We start from the raw sequence: 19502 nt of genomic DNA, 5'->3' as shown, positions 1-19502 counted from the left end.
CTGGGAGACCCAAGCAGGTGGTTGCACCTCTCCGAGCCTCAGTTTCCCCATCTGTAAACTGAGACTAACGATGGTGAGGGCTGGTGGCCGGAGTGTGTAGAGTGCTTGGTGCACGAGGGCGCACGCTGAGCAGTGGGCACACTGGAGGGGTTGCTCGGGTGCAAGACTTCGAAGAACAGCCGGGGTGGCGGGCGGGTGGGTGCTGGGTGTGCAGCCTCCCAGGCCTGCAGGATGCAGCCTGCACATGCCTCTCCCTCAGCGCCCTGCTCCAGATCTCAGTGCAGGAGGACAGGGCGGGTGCCCTGGAGCAGGCTGGGCTCAGGTGGGTGACAGCTGTCTGTGGCACTGCCAGTGGGGAGGGAGCTGGTGAGGGTGAGTATGTATGGGTGCAGCCTGAGGGCTTGTGTGTATGTCTGTGACCACATGTGAGTGTGTGATCACCTGTGTGTCTATACATGAGCCTGTGTCTGTGAGTGTGTGTCTGACTGTGTGTATCTGAGAGTGTGCACAGTGTAACATGTATGCTTAAGAGTGAGTCTGTGCATGGGAACGTGTGTGTCTGTGGGGGTGTTTGTGGAAGCGTGAGCAAGTTCAGTGAACACATGCAGAGTGGGGTGTATCTGTGTCTGAGTGCCCTGTGTGTCTGTGTGTCTGTGTGTGCATGGCCGTGGGGGGTGTCAGTGACAGCCTGAGGGTGGCTGACGGGTGGGGTGGGGGACTCCCATATTCCTCAGCCCTTTATTGGGGTCTCTCCTGGGGCCTGCTTGTCCCCAGCCCTCTGGAGAGGTGGCGTTTGGAGAGCAGTAATCTCAGCGCAAGTGAAGACAGGCTGCCCCGCCCTCTCCTGCTCCTTCCCTGCTAGCTGGAGGCACCATCCTCCCACCTTAGCGGGAGGCACTGTCCTCTCCCCTGCCCACCAGGCATGGGGACCTTCAAATGTCAAGTAAGTCCTATCATTCCCCCACCCCATCAGTTAAAACCCTTCACTTGCTTCTAAGATAACCCAGGTCTACATGATTGTCCTGCCTGACAGGGGCCCTGCCTGTCTCTCTCACCTGTCAAGGGGCCTTTACTTCCAGCCCCTTGCTCACCCCCCTTCCACCATCCTGGCCCCCTCACACCCTCACACCACCCTTCTTTCTATGCTCCCAAAGAGGCCACTTCTTTCCCACCTCAGCACCTTTGGACCTGCTGTCTCCCCTGTCTGGAATGCTGGCTTCTTCTCATCCTTTGAGTCTCTGCTCAAATGTCACCTCTGCAGAGCTCCTCCCATGCCCCAGCTAAAAAAGGCCATGGTCGCAAGACAGGCCCCGTGCTGTCCCCCATTTCAGGTTTCTCATAGCACTTGTCACCTTCTGTGTTCACAGAGTGTCCGCCCCACTGGAGTGCGAGCTCCCCTAAGGACTGTCCTCTTCATGGCGGAATTTGCCTCAGTGCCCAGATCTGGTGGCTTAAGGGGTATTGGTTCAATAAATGAACGAAAATGACTTGTCTGGCATTTTCCTCTCTCCCACCCAGCTCTCAGCTGTATCTCATCACTGGGGATGGTGTGAGGAGTTCAAGTTCACAGCCCACCTAGACCCGATCCTGTACCAACAAGGAAGGCAGGCAGCGGGGCCCCCTTGTCATGTCTCAGGGGCCAAGGAGAAAGATGCCAGCTCCAAGTTCTAGTTCCTCTTCTACCCTAAGAGTAGTTACACCCCTTACCTCAGTGATTCTGCTTCTAGATCCCTGCCCTATGAAAGCAAACCACTTCTAATCACTTTTAAACGCCCCAGGCACAAAGGTGTTTGTTGCATTATGATGTACAAGAGCAAAAAAAAAAAAAAAAAGGAACCAACTCAAAAATCCAATGAGTGAATGGCTTATGTTACAAGGGGCTGTGAGTTAAGGATAGGTTTTTACATTTTCAAATAGTTGAAAAGTACTCAAAAGGAGAATATTTCACAACGTAAAAAAATTTGGAATTCACATTTCCGTGTTCAGAAGTAAAGTTTTGCTGATGCACAGCCACGCCTGTCTGTTTGCCCGTGGTCGCGGCCGCTTCTGTCCCACAAGTGCGGTTTAGTTGTGACAGCGACTGTGTCTAGCGGAGCTTCAAACAATTACTCTCCGGCCGTTTTCAGAAAGTTTGCCAGTTCCTGCTTTAGTGAACTATTGAGACATCCTGTACCTTTAAAACCCTATAATGAACAAGGGATTTTAATAACAGGAAACTCTTTGATAATACATTGGGCAAAAGGCAACAGAACTGGGAAGAGATGGGCAGGAAACACCCCGAGGAGCAGCGGCAGACCTTGCGGTCATTGTCTGAGGGGGTTTGGGGGGCGGGGCTTATCTCGCTGAGGTCGTTACTTTAGAAAGGGCACTGTCTACACACTGACTGATCTGTTAACCCTCACAGCGACACGTGAGGCAGGAATGATTATCCCTCCCAGTTTACAGAGGAGGAGCATCAAGGCACAGAGATGTTAAGTAATTCGTCAAGGTCACACAGCTTTGAAGTGGCAGAGCTGAAATTTGAACCCAGGCAGTCTTTGCTGCAGAGCCTGTGTTCTACATAGTACTGCCTCTCACTCTCAAGTTCTATACCAGCGACCCTCAACTGGGGGCAATTCTGTTCCTCTGGGGACATTTGGCAATATCTAGAGATATACTTGTGTGTGTGTGTGGGTGCTGCTGGTATTTAGTGGGTAGAGGCCAGGATGGCTGCTCAGCAACCTACAGTACATAGAACTGTTCCCCCACCAAACACAGCATAGAATTATCCAGCCCAGCCTGGTCACAACACCAAGGTGGAGAAAGACTGGTCTACACAGCACTGCCTCATATGATTAATGTCTACACAAATCTGTCTCTCTAAAGAAAGTGAAGAGAAGCTCTTTCTTTGCTGATGTGAGCAGCCGTGGGCCCCGCCTGAAGCTGCCTGACTCTCTGATCCCCTGGCCTTTCTGCAGTGCTGAGCCCCGGAGGCTGGCCCCAAGTCAGCCTACCTGCTCCCAGGGCCTGTGTTCACAGGGGTGATGCTGAAGAAGCAGGACTGAGGTCTAGAAAAGTGTCTGCTGGGAGCTGCCCAGACCCTCCACACCCAGGTAGGCCCCAAGGAATGACCCCTTCTTTCCTCGTCAGGCACACACAGGGCTCTTCTTTAGGGCTGTTGGATTGGGCTGGTCCTGCTGTAGGCTCCCTCCTGCCCCAGGGCCTTTGTGCATGCCAGTCTTCTGGGTCTTCGTGACTTGTTAACTCTGACTCTGTACCATACCTCTGTTCAGGGGTCCCCTCCTCCTGTGCCAGTCTCACCCTATTGTGAGTGGCGCTATGGGTTCGGGACGCCTGGAGCATTTGCCTGGCCTGGGCTCCTCACAGCCAGTCCTCACAGGCATTGTCCGCTCCTGGGGCGGATGTTGTGGCTGGACTGGCCCTTGTGGTTCTTATCATGAATACAGGATGCACTTCCACAAAGACCATCAGGGAGCTTTGAGGAACAGGACTTGTTACTACAGGTCCTACAGTGTAAATGGTGCTCCTGAGGGTCACATGGTGAGGTTGGGGGCAGGAGGGAGAGGGAGATGGGTCGGCTGAGCTTTTATGAGGGCCAAGGGTCTAGCATGTCTTTTTTTTTTTTTAAGATCTTGCTATTAAAAAAAAAAAAATCCTCACCCGAGGACATACTGATTTTTTTTTATTTTTTATTTTTAGAGAGAGAGACATCAATGTGAGAGAGAAACATCTATCATTTGCCCCTGACTGGGGATCAAACCCACAACCTTTTGGTATACAGGACAACACTCTAACCAACTGCGCCACCCGGCCAGGGCTTGTGGGCTCACTCTTTATTGGAAAATTTAAAGCATAAGAACAGGAATTAGAGTGTGGGGAGGGAGAAGCAGGGTCCCTGAAGTGGTCACTTATCTAGGTTACCCAGGGCTTTCCGGGACATTTGGAGGTGGCAGCAGCCCAATTTTTATCTGGTGGATTTGGTAGCCGCTGTGTCATACGGCTGGCAGTGCTTATCAAGACAGACATCTTTGGAAACGGATGCTCAGCAATGGGAAGCTTAATGTCAGGCCCTCACCCTGCACCTCCTGATTGCCCCGCAGTAGTCACAGCGCTTTGTTATTTGATGTAACAGGACCACGCTCCTTTCCTTCACATCGCTATTGTGTTTACCGCTGGAGCTAGCTGTTTGAGATCTGTCTTCCCCACTGGTCATCTGTTCCTGGGACCAGATCCAGCGCAGTACTTTTCGCACCCCCTGTGCCTGGCCCTGGCACCGAATGGGTGCTGCAGGCTCCTGTCTGATCCCGCAGCTCCCGCTCATGTCTCCTCACCATCTGTTCTCCATCGTAGCCAGGCGAATGTTCCAAATCCCAAAGAGTCTCTGCTCTGCTCAGAACTCTGCAAAGGCTCCCGTCACTCTTCAAGGAGGAGCCAAACCCCTGACGATGGGCCCGCAGTGACCCAGCCCTGCCAGCCTCTCCTCCCACCTCCCCAGCTCCTCAGCAGGCTTATCACTCTCCAGACTCACTGAACTCTTTTTTTAGGCCGAGCACATTGCTGCCCCAGGACCATTCCGCTGCCTGGAACACTCTTCCCCAGGCACCCACCTAACGTCCTCCCTCACTCCTTTCAAGTCTCCTCAAATGCCCTGCCCCGGAGGCAGCCCTCCCTGACCGCCTGTCTGGAGCAGTGGCCCAGCCAGGGCCCCTCAGGTGCTGAGTTTGTCGGCAGAGCACTCACCTGCTGCTGTCTTGCACACTTTTGTGCCTGGTGGTCCATGCTCCCCCTTCTAGAATGTAGGGATGTCGTGTATCTAATGCTTGTTCATGGGGGTATGTTGATGCAGGGTCTTAAAGGGGGCTTTGACTTAGGCTGCCTTTTCCCAGAAAAGGATTCAGGTAAAAGGGACTGATTACGAAAAGGCTCCAGGAGACCTCAGTGAAAGAGTGGAGAAATTAGGATAGGAAACGGGAGGGAGGTGAGTGGGGGGACCCTGTGGGGAGAAGCAGCAGCCTCAGTCTGAGCCCTGGAAAGCCCTGGGGCATGAGATGCTTTCAGAGTTTGGCCCCCTCGAGGCTGAGCAGCTGGGATTTTTCTTTTCTTCTTTTCATTCCCGTAAAAACATTGCAGGAGAACAATGTTCTGGAGGTCCCAGGTGCCAGGCATTAAGAGTGAAGCGTGCCAAAAGGGGAGATGGCCACGCTGAGCTGGCCAAGGCCTCCAAGGGGACCAGGGAGGGTGTCAGTGGCGTGTGCTACACCTTTTCCCCGGCCATTTGCCAAACAAGTTGAGACTCTGTCGACATTGTCCTGAGCTGTCCTGCTGGGCTTTGCTCTTCCCAAAGATACTACTTTAGGTCCCCAAATTCCTGGTTTGGTTCTTGTCTGGCAAGGACAAGGATGAGCATAGGAACTCAAGGTTTTGAACCGTGAGGATGGGTAACTTTTCTCGGGAAGAGGGTGGAGCTGCAGGACCGGGGTGGTGTTCTCGATCTTGAGGACTCTGTTGTGTTTCCAGGACTGCTAGCTCTCTCAAAAAGCCCAGCCCCCTCTTCATGGGACCCCCAAGTCAGAAGTGCCCAGGGACATTGGGGTGGACATCAGCTACAAGTTGTCCCAGGTAAGGTTCCGGCTCAGACTTCTCCATCCCAAGGAGAAAATTGAGCCAGACAGTAACGACAGTGCCCCTCCCTGTTTGCTGTGCCCCCGCCGCATGCTTGACGAAGGGCCAGGCACCTGCAGCACGCTCACTGGAGGTCCCCCGGCAACCTCCTGAGGTCAGCACCACGTCCATTCATCCTGTTTTACCGGTGAAACAGGCTAAGAGACGAGGACACTGGCAGAAAAGCACCCGACAAATGCAAGGGCACACAGGTTGTCGAACCCCAGTCTCTAAACTCCTATTTCTTCCCCCAGAAAGATGGAGATGCTCGGGAGTATCCTTGTGAGTCACCGGGAACTGATACTGGATGACAGGGATATCTGCTACATCAAGGTTTGGTTCACATCCTCGGCCCACCTGTGTTGGCACCTGCTGCCTTCCTGGGCCTGTCTGGCCCCATCCCAGAGTCCCTGCTTAAGAATAGCCACTTCCTTTCATGTTTTATCCATTCTTCCCCTTCCACTTCCCAATAACACTTGTGACTTCCTGATACCAAAAAAGTATGAAGAAGAAAAAATGGGCACAAATCCCACTACTACTGATGTTTAAAAAAATGATAATATTAGTAACATAGGAACATGCTTAAAAACGAACTGGCAAGTTAAAGCATGCCGGTCCCAGATTTCCAGAAGAAATGTCAGTGCACACAGTGAGAAATCTGTATGTGTTTCCTGTGGATGCTGTAACAAAGTATCCCCAACTTGGTGGCTTAAACTACAGAAATTTCTCTCTCACAATTATGGAGGCTGGAAGTCCGAAATCAAGGTGTTGACAGGGATAGTTCCTTCTGAGGGCTGGGAGGGACAATCTGTTCTAAGTGTCCCTTCTAGTTTCTAGTAGCCTCAGGCATTCCTCGACTCGTAGACAGACCCCTTCTCCCTGCATCTTCCCTCCGTAGGTGTGTGTGTCCTAATTCCCACTTTTTATAAGGAGACCAGTCACACTTGACTAGAGCCCACCCATATGACTTTGTGTTGCTTTGATGACCTATAAAGCCCTTATTTCCAAATAAGGTCACAGTCACAGATACTGGGGGTTAGGACTTTAATACCTTTTTGGGGAAAAGAGTTCAACCCATAATACTATATACTTGCAAAATCTTTTAGAGTTGAGTTTAGTTTCTTTTTTTAAAACATGAAATAATCATACCCTATTCTTTGTTTGTTCCTTGCTCTTTTTTTTTTTTTTAATCAAAAATATATCTCGAGCCCCAGCTGCTGTGGCTCAGTGGATTGAATGCTGGCCTGCGAACCAAAGGGTCTCCAGCTCAATTCCCAGTAACAGCACATGTGTGGGTTGCAGACCAGGTCCCCAGTGGGGGGCACATGAGAGGCAACCACACATTGATGTTTCTTTCCCTCTCTTTCTTCCTCTCTTCCTCTCTGTCTAAAAATAAATAAATAAAATCTTTAAAAATATATATAAATATATATCTTGGCAAATTTTATGCCAGCATGTGCTGGTACAATTTAAATTTTATTTAGTTAAGAAAATAGGGAATACATTTAAATGATTCAAAGTTCAAAAGGTATGGAAGGGTGTGGAACCAAGTGTTCAGTGGGGTAGTGACTACATGGTTAGCTACTTAAATGAACAAGAATTATAGAAAATTGGAGGTGCCACTTCTCAGTTGCACCGACCACTTTTCAAAAACTTTTCCATCATTGCAGAAAGTTCTATTGGCTAGCATAGGTACAAAATTAAAAAGAAAACTCACCCTTCCCATACTCCCCAAGCCAACCACTGTTTGTTTTTTGTGATTCCTCTCAGAGATAATCTATGCCCGCAATTAGCAGATAGGTATCAGAATTATTTCCCTCTAACTTTCCTAAAAATAACAATGTCTCCCATGTATTTTGAATGGCTGTGCAGTGGTCAATGGGGTGGAATTTATTTAGCTACTTCCATGGTGAAAGGGTCTTGAGTTTTCCCCAGGTTTTTGGTCTTACATCTACTTCTGTGAATGCCCTTCTCCGCAGGGTAAATTCTTAGCAGTGGAATTCCCAAACCAAAGGGTACGTACATTTTTCTCTCAGTAGGTACTCTTTAAGGTTCTTAACCAGGGGTACCTGCATAGGACTCCGTGAGTCCACTGAAGCCCCTGTGATTGTGTGGAAGTTTTGTGTCTGTCCACCCATCTGGGGAGAGGGTTTAGACTTTCCATCTTATGACCAAGCAGGTCTGTGATGCCCAAAAGGGCAAAAGCAGCAGCTTTGGACTCCCAGGTGGGAGCTCTGGGCACCTGTGGCAGTGAGTCGGGTGATTCTGCCTCGGTCTCCAGTGTCTCCTCAGACAGGTCCGCAGTCAAAGATCTGGAGCCAGGGCTGGAATCTTTGCCGCATAAACACACTCTCTGCTCCCAGATCCACTTCCTGCCTGGATGGGGAAAAGACCAAGTGTCAGAGGAGAGTGTCTTCCTCGTAAGGCCCAGCTGCCTGACTGCTGAGAGTACAAATCATTTACATAACTCCCTGGGAGCCCTGGACCCCATACCCCATGTTCTTTGCTAAATGCACAAGTGCTAATTACCTTGACCTCCCTGCAGACCTTTCTGCAGCTCTCCAGACGGCTGTCTGCAGGTCAGAAACATTTGTCTTTAGAGAAACTCCATTCTAGCGGCCTCAAACCCATCCCAATAATGGTAACAGTAAGACTGCTGCCACTTTCTGAGCCTGTCTTGTGGGGTCCCTGGAGGCTTGGGTCCAGGGTTCTCCGTTAGTCCTCTTGGAAAGCCCATATTAGAGGAGGAACTGAGGCAGATGAGCTCATGAATATAAAGCAGAAGAGTATGATTCAATTCAGCTCAGCTGATGGGGCTTTAGAATGGCAAGGGGGAGAGTCCAGCTCCTGCTTCTCTGGGTGGGAGTGACAGGGCACCCCAATGTCTCTGGTTGCCTAGAGAGCCCTACTTTACCATTGATCCAGCTCTGTTATGACCAGTATTCCTTTAAGTGGGCTGGATGAGAAGTTCTACAGTCATCCTACTCACAATGCTGCTCTTTGAGAAAGCTATGGCCACCACTGAGCAGCCTCTGATATAGACCAGATAAAACCATTGCCAAGACACATCGTTAAGCAAGAGAAGGAGAGCAGCGAGCTTGCATCTGTTTTTGTGCAAGGGGAAGCGTGTATGTATATGGTTGTGTACACATGTGCACCTGTGTGCACGCATACACACATGCAAACAGACTCATCTAGGTCCATGTGATCTCTTGGAGATGCATAAGAATATGGGCACAGTGGTTGTCCTTACAAGGGACCGGGAGACCAAGGAGGGGAACCTATATCTTTATCCATTTACTCAACAACTATTTATTAAGCACCTACAACGTGCCAGATAATGGAAAGAGATGAAAGAGATGCATAAAATTCTCTCGTCTTGGAGCTTATATTTTCATGGGAGAGATAATAAAATAAGCAAGTTGTATGGAGACAGGTGGGTGTATAAGTGCTATAGGAAAAGGAATCATTGAGCTGGGGATGGAGTCTGCAGTTACGTGGCAGGGAGGGCCAGGGGGCTGGCTTTGGTTTTAAGTAGGCTGACAGGGTAAGTCCAAGGGAGAAGATAACTTTTAGCAAAGGCATGAAGTAGAAGAGAGCCATGTGGTTCTCTGGGGGAAGGGAATTCCAGGTAAAGGGCACAGCCTGTGCAAAGGTCCTGAGATGGGACTTCTGGTCAAGATGGCGGTGTAGGCAGACATGGCTTGCCTCTGCTCACAACCACATCAGAATTACAACTAAAATATAGAACAACCATCACTCAGAACTGTCAGAAGTAGAGTTGAGTGGAAGTCTGACAACTATGGGATTAAAAGAAACCACATCCATCCAGACTGGTAGGAGGGACACAGACACAGAACAGTCTGGTCCCTCACCCACTTGTGGTTGATAAAAATCCAGGAGGGATATCTTGGGAGTGAGGAGTCCCAGCTCCACACCAGGCCCCCAGCCCAAGGTTCCAGTGCCAGGAAGATAAGTCCCCATAACTTCTGGCTGCAAAACTCAGCAGGGATTGAGTCAGTGGAAGAAACTTCTGGAGCTCCAAGCAGATCCTTTAAAAGAACCCATACATAGACTCGCCTACTCAGACTCACTCCCTCTGAGCTCCAGCACCAGGGTAGCAGCGTGAAAGACATCAGTGGTATTCAGGGAGAGACTGAAGTGTCTGGCATTAAGGTGAGCAGAGGCCATTGTCCCTTTTCTAATCCCTCCCCCCACAGAGCTGGCAAGCTGGAGCCATATCTGAGACTCCACCAACCCAGCTAACACTGTTTGACACACCTTGGATATCCCCAGAGACTCTGCCCCACTCACCTTGCAGGCCCAGCCAAGCTGCTTTTCCATATGAATGGCTGGCCTTGGCTCGTACTTCACAACTTTCTAAATCCTTTCATACATGCAAGACCTGGCCTCAGCCCCACATCTGGCAATAGCAGTAGCCAGCCTAGTTTCACAGCTTGGCTTTACCTAGGAATCTCCAAGCCCACCACGAGTAGCATCCATCTCAGATTGCTTTATAGCTCAGGCAGGGTGGCCCTGAGCAAAAACATAGGTGGGAGCTGACCTTGGCCTTCACCACCCAGGAAACCCCGGGGCCAGCACACTCAGTGGACAGCTACCGACGACATTGGAGCACCACCACTCTGCCCCTACACAGCTGATCCTCCACAGAGGGTAGATAGAGGGTGGTGGTCAGTGGTCACAGCCAGTCCTTGCAGCTGACTGGCCTGGATAAATCCCTCCCTTTAATCTGCCAACAGCAACCAAGTCTCAGCTACAAGAGGAGGGTGTACTCAGCCAACACGAAGGGTGCACCTCAAGTATCCAGCGTGGGTGATAGGGGAGGCTCTGTGACTGGACCCTACAGGACACCTACTACAGTAGGCCATGCTACCGAGACACGGAGCCAAAACAGCTCTACCTAATACACAGAAACAAACACAGGGAGGCTGACAAAACAAGGAGACAAAGAAACATGGCCTAAATGAAAGAACAGATCAAAACTCCAGAAAAAGAGCTAAATGAAATGGAGGTAAGCAATCTATCAGATGCAGAGTCCAAAACACTGGTTATAAGGATGCTCAAGGAACTTAGTGAGTACCTCAACAGCACAAAAAAGATCCAGTCAGAACTGACGGACACACTAATTGAAATAAAGATATCCAGCAAACATGTCCTTTAGAATCAAAGGTCAGGTAAAGATGATCTCAGACCAAAAAAAATAAATAAATAAAAATTAAAGGAATATGAAATGTTAAAGGGACTTATTTAAGAAAAAGATCAAAAGTATGAACAATAAAATGGCAAAACATACAAATCTATCAACAATTGGATCTAAAAAACAAACTAAGCAAACAAGAAGAACAGAGACAGAATCATGGATACAGAGAGCGCTTTAAGGGTTGCTAGATGGGCAGGGGTGGTGGGAGGGTGGGGGGAGGAAGAGAATGGGCGAAGAGGTGAGGGATTTAAGAAGTAAATAGGCAGTTACAGACTAGCCACGGGGATGTTAAAGTACAACATAGGAAGTAGAGTAGCCACAGAACTTAAATGCATGACCCATGGACATGAGTGGGGGATCCTGGGGGGAGGGGGAGCAAAGGGGGAAAATTAGGACAACTGTAATATCATCATCAATACAATATAATTTAGAAAAACAAAAACAAAAGAGAAAAAGTCCCAAGACAGTCGTGCCTGGAGGTTAGAAGCACAGCACGAGAACGTGTGGTTGAAGTGGAATAGGAGAGAGGAGCCTTTGCCAAAGAGTACTCAGAAGACAGTGATTTGTGACTGTTGTCAAAGAGCAAAAACAAAAACAGGACTTACGAGAGAGTGTAAACAGCAGACAGTCTGAGAACAGAGAGGGTGTTTTTACAGCTTTCAGGTAAATGGATTTGCTGGCGGCCAGCAGAGGTGTCTGCGGGATCGGTCTGCAGTTGGTGGGGGCCAACAAAGACGACAGTTGCGGCCGCTTGTGGGCTGTCCAGAAAACCTTGAGCACATTTTGGGTCCTGCCTGTGTCCCCTTGCCAGTGTCCTCCCACAGGCAGCTCTGTCTTCTCCCGGCCAGGCCTGCACCGCTGACCTCAGGACAAAGTCTGGGTGTTGATGGCTTTCACCCCGAGAGAGACGAGTGTGCCATGATCCTGCTTGTCTCGAAGGGGTTGCTCTGGTCACCAGGCAGAGAACAGATGTCAGGGGCCAGGGCAGGAGCCAGCAGAGCCGGGAGGAAGATGTCACAGCGACGCAGGCTTGATGACCAGGGCTGGAGCCAGGGCAGTGGTGGAGGAGGCAGACATGGCCAGATCCCATATTCTGCAGGGAAAGCTGACCAGAGTCCCTGATGGAGTGGATGACGAGGGTAGAGGAAGAGTCCTTCTGAGTTAGTAACATGGATTACGGATTTTGAAAAATATCAAGTTTAAGAAATTAGAGAAGGATCATCCTAGAAGGCCGTTCCGTGCCCCCTGTCTGCTCCCAGTCTTTGTGGTCAGGGCTGGGCCTGCTGGCTGAGCCCAACCCCCAGGAGATCCTGGGGCCTTTCCAGGGCTGGGGCGACCTGTGGCCAGCAGCAGGTGGGGAAGCACAGTGGTGTGAGGCCCAGCTGGAGATGGAACTGGTGATGGCGGGGACCCTGTGGTCCTTGCTGGGGACCTTGCCCAGCAGGCAGCAGCAAGGTGGCCTTCTCTGGGACACTGAGCAACCTGCTGAGCGACCTGCCCATCTGTCAGGTAGGAGGAGGACCTCTTCCTGTCACACCCTCTCCTCGGTGGCCAGGCTATGGGAGGGGGAGGCTGAGGACCCCACCCGTAATCCCCAGCACTTCAACCCACCCATATTCACAACCCACCCAGGGGAAAACCCAGGTTTGTGTCTGCTCAGCTTCCATTTGATCCCCTCAATGTCCCCCTAATGTGTTGTCTGCCCCCATGAACCTTAAAAAGGCAGTTTTGGGGCTCTTTTGATTCTGACCCACATTATACAATGTGTTTTAAAAAACCCATTTTGCATTTTGCATTTTGCATTTTTACCCAAATTGCATGGGGCACTGTTAAATCTTGAAAGCACAGCCTGGCCCAGGTGCTGGCCCGGGGAACTGACTCGTCTGGGAGATGCCTGCCCTGGTGCGGGGCTGGCCTAAAGCCCCCATGGCTATGCCCCCTGTGGGGTGTCCTGGGAGATTCCAAGAGAATGAGGTCAGGGCCAGGGGCTGTTGGCTGAGGGGTGGGCACTTGGGGTTCCTCAGCTGGCATGGCCCTGCCGCATGATCTGGCTGGACTTCAGCGCAGCAGAAACAAGCTTCAGAAAGTGAAATTTACCAGATGGCAGGCGGTGCAGTCATTTCTCTTCTGTTCCATGTTTTTTTTCTTTTGTTCCACTTTATTTAAAACTTGTGGTCTGGACTGACAGAAGTGACTTTTGGAGTTGCCGCCAACAGTACAAATAATACTGTCAGTGGCCCTGCTATCTGCGCTCCTCGGCAGGCCGGGTCTTGGTTCTCTCAGGGACCCCCTATCCCCAGACCTCCTGGGCGGTTCCCACTTCCTTTGCTTGCCCAGTGCTGGGGTGGGGTGTCAGTCCCTGGGAGGTGGGCCAGCGCCACACCAGGCCTGCCCCTCTCACCACCTGCTGTCCTCACTGCTGCTGGAGAAGAAGGTGAAGGACAGGTGGCCCTGGGCGGGCGAGCTCTTAGTGCTGGGGCTGGTGGGGCTGCGCGCCCTGGGCCGGCAGCAGCAGCAGGGCCACTTCTGGACTAGCTCCCTGAGCACCAAGTACAGCCCCCTGTGTGTGGCGCCCCATGCTGGGCCAGGGCAAGGTGGGAGGTGGCCGAGCCGCATCATCCCCTGGAGCCGTGGCTCTGAGGGCTAAGCTCTACTGTCACCTTGGATGCGTTGGCCTCACCATGCTGCTCCTCAGCCGGTTAGTCATTCTGTTGGCTCTGAGTGGAACTGAGCATTTGCCTGTTCACCACCACCACCACCACCACCACCAACAACAACAACAACAGACAGTGTGTGTGCACGTGCACACTGGGGGAATGTAAACCTGTCTCTTCAAACTGCTCCTGTGACAGGTCCCATTGAGTGACCTTTAGTTGGCTTAGGCTGGGCTGGGCGCCCCTCTCCTTGGAACCAGGCCAGAGGGCTGCCTGGCAGAGGGAGGCTTAGGTGTTTCTAGGTTTCCCTGCAGAGGTCAGACCAAGCGACTGGCACAGGCCTACAGCATCAGCCAGACTGTGTGGGTGGAAAGCAGCTCAGAGGCTACTGAAGCAGGGCCATGAGCTCCGCATTACGTGGATGCCAGCATTCAGCCGCAGGCTGGGCGCCCAAGCTGAGTGGGGGGTGGCTTGAGGGAGCCTCAGGGTCAAGAAAGGGTAGCATGAGCTCCCTGGACCCATCAAAGAGAGAGATTTGTGCAAGATCACCTAAGGGGATGGATCTGGAATTGCAACATCAGCCTTAGTCTTCCACCTATTAATTCATTCAGTTGGTCTTTATAAAACACCTACTGTTTGTCCAGTGCTGGGAGAACTGTGCCCGAGGCAGCACCTGGTCTCTGATGGGAGCATGGTGCTGCATGGGAGCAGAGAGTGAGAGACACAGACGGAATCAAGGGAGACTTACCCAACAGGGTGGTAAACAGGGCTAAGGCTGGTAGAGTCTAACAGTGGGGGAGTCTAGTTTGGATGGGGACGGGGAAGGTTTCTTAGGGGGAAATAAATTTTAAGCTGAAAATTAAGACGTGAACCAGTTTTGTTCCCATAAAAGTGTGCTCCATGCAGGGTGAACAGCAAGTGCAAAGGTCCTGGGGTGGGGGGAGAATTGGTGTGGCTGGGAGGGTAAGCAAAGGGAGAATTGCTGTTCCATTGTTCATTTACTTGTTTCAAGTTTGCTGCTCCCACTGGGAGAGAGGGGACTTCTTGTTCCTTTATTCCTGGGTGTCTGGTGCTCAGTGCTGTACCTAGTATATTTTTGGACTAAAAAAAAAATGTGTTCAGTGAATGAACAAATGAAGGAGCCTGTGCACCGCGCAATCTGGGGCTCAGAGGTATAAGGCAGCAGGAGGAACCCACAGGTGTGAAGCCCTGATCCACTTAGGTTCTGTTCAGGGAGCCAGAGTCTGCCATGGGAGAGTGGACGCCAGGGAGCCTGGGGTTTATGTCAAGCAGATCAGGAGTCATCTTCCCATGGATTTTTCAGCTTCTTATCAGGGCGTGTTCTTGGGTGAGGCTGTGAGGCTCTTACCTCAGGCTCCAAATTTAAGGGGGTGCCAGAAATGCAGTCATGAAGGTGAATTGTATTCTGACACAGAATTTTACAAAGTCGAAATCATTTAAAAAAATCCATGCCTGCTACAGAACTGTCCCCCCGGAGAGGCAAGCCTGCCTCCCATGGGGGGTGGCAGTGAGGAGGCTCAGGGCTGGGTAGACAGGCTTCCTTGGGGGTCTCCCTGGTGGGGTGTGTCCCCAGGACCAGCTCTAGCATGAGGAGAGCTCTGGCCACCTGCACTCGCAGCTGGAGGCAAGCTTCTGTAAGCACTGGGCCCAGAGCAGCGGTAAGAGGTCTCTGCATCAGCCAGACCAGACCTTCCAGAAGGCGTGGGGCCCAGTCCTGGGCAATTACTTCCTGAGGGTGAGCCCGGCCCCCACAGACGTGCCGAGTTCAGCTTGCAGGTGGCTGCCAGTACACGGGCGTAGTGACCTTACCTTCCACATCTCTGGCCCCCAAGTCCCTGAGGACTTAAATGCGTGCTGGGGTGCCAAGGACTACCAGGGGCAATTTTCAAGGGGGCTCACCTTCAGGGACACTTGCTCTGTTGTCTGCATGGGGGCTGGGGAAACACAGGGTGGGAGGGCGAGCTCTTTTCGGTGAGTCAGGAATAACTGCAGGCGGGAACCCTGAACAGGTGATGTGCTTTTATAAGACACGTACTTAGCTCTATGCGTTTATTTTTAAAATGTTAAACAAATTTTAAGTGTGGTGAAATATATGTAACAGAAGTTGGCCATATTTACCATTTTTAGGTGTGCAGTTCAGTGACATTCAGTGCGTTCGGATTCTTGACCAGCCGTAACCACCATCTACCTGCGGAACTTTTTCACCTTGTAAAACTGAAACTACTTGTTAAACAGTAATTCTATTTCCCCTCCATCCCCCACCCCCCCGGGAAACCACCATTCCGCTTTCTGTCTCTATGAATTTGACTCCTCTAGGTGCCCCCTGTAAGTTGAAATCTACAGTGAGAAATACCGTATTTTACTTAGCAGAGGGTGCTCAAGGCTCACCCCTGGTGTAGCACAGGTCAGAATTTCCTCCCTCAAGGCTGAATAATATTCCATTGTGTGGATGGACCATGATTTGCTTTTCCTTTCATTCGCTGACAGACACCAGTTACCACTTTCGGCTCTTGTGAATAATGCTTCTGTGAACACGGGTTTGTACAAGTGTCTGTCTGAGTCCCTGCTTTCAGTCTTTGGGGAGCACGTAAGTAGAAGTGGAGTTGCTGGGTCGCACTGTAGTTGTGTTTCTAACTGTTTGAGGGGCCTCCGTACTGAGGTCCACAGTGGCCACACTGTTCTACAGTCCCACCATCGGGGCCCAAAGTTCCAGTTTCTCACATCCTTGCCGGCGTGTGTTATTTTCTGGGTGTTTTTGTTTTTTAACAAAGTGGCCATTTGTGTATCTTCTTTAGAGAAATGTCTGTTTAGTTCTTTGCCCATTTTGAGTCAGTTTGCTAGGTTTTTCATTGTTTGTTGAATTGTAGGGATTCTTCATATATTTTGGATATTAACACTTTATCAGCCAGGTGATTTGCAAATATTTTCTCCCGGTTGTGTGGGTTGCCTCTTCACTCTGCGGATGGCAGCCTTTCATGCACAAAAGTCCATTAATTTTGGTGTAGTCCAATTGTTGCCTCTTTTCAGGTATCATGTTCAAGGAATCATCGCCAAATCTAATGCCATGAAGCTTTTCAATCCATGTTTTCTTGTAAGAGTTTTATGAAAGTTTTAGCTCTGACGTTTAGGTCTTTGATCTACTTTGAGTTAAACATTGTATATGGTGTATGATAAAGGTCCAGCTTCATTCTTTTGCATGTACTAGCCCCGTTTGTTAAAAAGCGTGCCCTTTCCCCCATTGAATAGGCTTGGCACCTCTGTTGAAAATCATTTGACCACAAATGTGAGAGTTTATTTCTGGGTATTCTATTCTATTCCACTGGCCTGCTTGTCTGACCTTATGCCACTACCAAACCGTTTTTGTTTACTGGAGCTTTGGGAGGCCTCCAACTTTGTTGTTCTTTTTCAAGATTGTTTTGGCTATTTGGGGCCCCTTGAGGTTCCATATGAATTTTGGGATCTTGATAGGGGTTACATTAAAACCGTGGATTGCTTTTAGGAGTACTGACATCTTAACGACATTAGGTCTCCTCATCCGTGAGCACACAGTACCTTCCCATTTACTGTGTCTTTCATTTCTTCCAGCAACGCTTTGTACTTCTCAGTGTGCAGGTCTTTTGCCTCCTTGGTAAACTTCATTCCTAAGCATTAAATTGATTTAAAATGATACCAGTACTAATGGGATAAATTCTCCTTGTGAAAAAAACATAACATTTAAAATAAGGCGAAAGTTCCCTTTTGGTATTACCACCCCAGATCCTGGTCCCGCCCTCAGCGGCCTGGAGGGAAGCGCAGTTACGCTTTGGAGCCCTGGAGAGGAAATCTTTTTCTGTTCCTTTGTCCTGTTGGCGCATCCCAAGCATTTAGCTTTTCTTGGCGAGTCTTGCTTGCATCCTTCAGCCATGGGTCTTGGAGAGCTTTTCTTGTTTTATGAAAATCTACTTTATTCTTTCAAATGCTTGTACTATGTTTCACACGTGCCTATACTGCATTTTATTTGGCCACTTCACTCAGTGGTTTCCAATAGCGCCTGCTGGAACACCCTTGAGCTTGTCTTCCTGGGCACATGTGTGACAGGGTCTCCGGGGCAGATACCGCCGTGAGAAATTTCTGGGGTACGGAATTGGTGCATTTGGATTTGCTGGCTGTTTGCCAATGTGCTCATCCACAATATATACACCGATGACCCAGCTCCCAGCCGTGTCCAAGAGGAGCCGTTTCCATACTCTCAGCAATACTTGAGTTTTATCATTTGAAAAATATTGCTGATATGGGTGGAAATGTTACCTTGTTGTTTGAATTTGCACTTCTATGGTTATTTAATAAGGCTGAGCAACGTCTTTCTCTGTATTTATTCTACCACTGAGTTACCCTTTCTGTAAATTGCTTTTTCATATTTCTTGACCTTTGAAGACATTAGAATACTCTTTTATTGATTCACAGGAGTTCTTAGTATCATTGCAGTATATGCATCATATTGCTCTTCTAAATTGTGAAAAATTCTTATTTTGAGCTCCAAGGGTTTTTGTGAAGAGATTAGAGACTGTGGCAGCGTTTCTACAAGGCTTCTAAAGTGTGGAAGACACCATGCTGGTTATAGGGAAAGAAGTATGAACAAGATTATCTTTACTGTAAGAAGTTGGCAGGGAGTAGAAGAGGGAGGGGCAGCGTGAGCAGTGATGGGCCACTGACTAATGCCAGATCATGTGTCAGATGCTTTGTTTGTATTATCTCATTTAATCCCTGGGAGGGAAGCATTATCTGTCCCCACTTTACTTGTCCAAGGTCTCACAGCTACTACCTGGCAAAACTGGGATTGGAACTCCAGTCCTGCCCATTGCAAACCTCAGGCTCTTAACCCTTTGGTTGGACTGGGTTGTGCCAGAATTGGTTTCCTACAGAACAGTTTAATAAGAGATCAGTCAAAGGGCTGAAACACTTCCCAGTTCCTTCTACAATGCCAGTATTATCCTGATGCCCAAATCAGACAGACAGCCTGAGAAGAGAAAAACTAAAGACCATTGTATCTTAAGAATATAGGGGCAGAATCCTCAAGAAAATACTACCAAACCAAACTCAGCAATATATAAAAAGGATTACACAACAAGACCAAATGGGGTTTCCTCAGCAATGCGAGGTTGGTTTCAGATTTGAAAATAAACCACGGTAAGGTGCTACGTTCATAGAATTCAGGACAAAACCTGCATATCATCTCAGTAGAAGCAGAAAAAATATTTGGCAAAATCCCATACCCTTCCCTGGTAAAAATAACCCACCAGACCAGCAGCAGAGGGGGCTTCCTCAACCTGACCAAGGCTATCTATGAAAATCCCACACTGGCAAAGGAAATAGACTTCCACGAAGTCCAGGAAGCTCAGAGAGTCCCAAAGAAGCTGGACCCAAGGAGGAACACACCAAGGCACATCATCATTACATGACCTAAAATTAAACAGGAGAGAATCTTAGAAGCAGCAAGAGAAAAGGAGACAGTAACCTACAAAGGAGTTCCCATAAGACTGTCAGCTGATTTCTCCAAAGAGACCTTACAGGCAAGAAGGGGCTGGAAAGAAGTATTTCAAGTCATGAAAGGGAAGGGCTTACATCCAAGATTACTGTATCCAGCAAAGCTATCATTCAGAATGGAAGGGAAGATAAAGTGCTTCTCAGATAAGGTCAAGTTAAAGAAGTTCATCATCACCAAGCCCTTATTATATGAAATGTTAAAGGGAGTTACCTAAGAAAAAGAAGATCAAAAATAGGAACAGTAAAAATGACAGCAAACTCACAGTTATTAACGACCACACCTAAAACAAAAACAAGAGCAAACTAGGCAAACAACTAGAACAGGAACAGAACCATAGAGATGGAGATCACATGGAGGGTTATCAATAGGGGAGTGGGAGGGGGAGAAGGGGGGAAAGGTACAGAGAATAAGTAGCATAGAT

At 49.5% G+C, this 19502-nt stretch overlaps 1 pseudogene; it reads right to left on the bottom strand.

The window, feature by feature from the left end:
* Window positions 1-17196, bottom strand: part of LOC139440693 (mediator of RNA polymerase II transcription subunit 25 pseudogene) — a 50186-nt pseudogene extending 32990 nt beyond the window's left edge.
* Window positions 17197-19502: the final 2306 nt, after the last annotated feature.

The sequence above is a fragment of the Desmodus rotundus genome, chromosome 1 (assembly GCF_022682495.2).
Source record: "Desmodus rotundus isolate HL8 chromosome 1, HLdesRot8A.1, whole genome shotgun sequence".
NCBI lineage: Eukaryota > Metazoa > Chordata > Mammalia > Chiroptera > Phyllostomidae > Desmodus > Desmodus rotundus.
The sequence above is the reverse complement of the archived record's forward strand: the minus strand, read 5'-3'. Positions and strand labels throughout refer to the sequence as shown.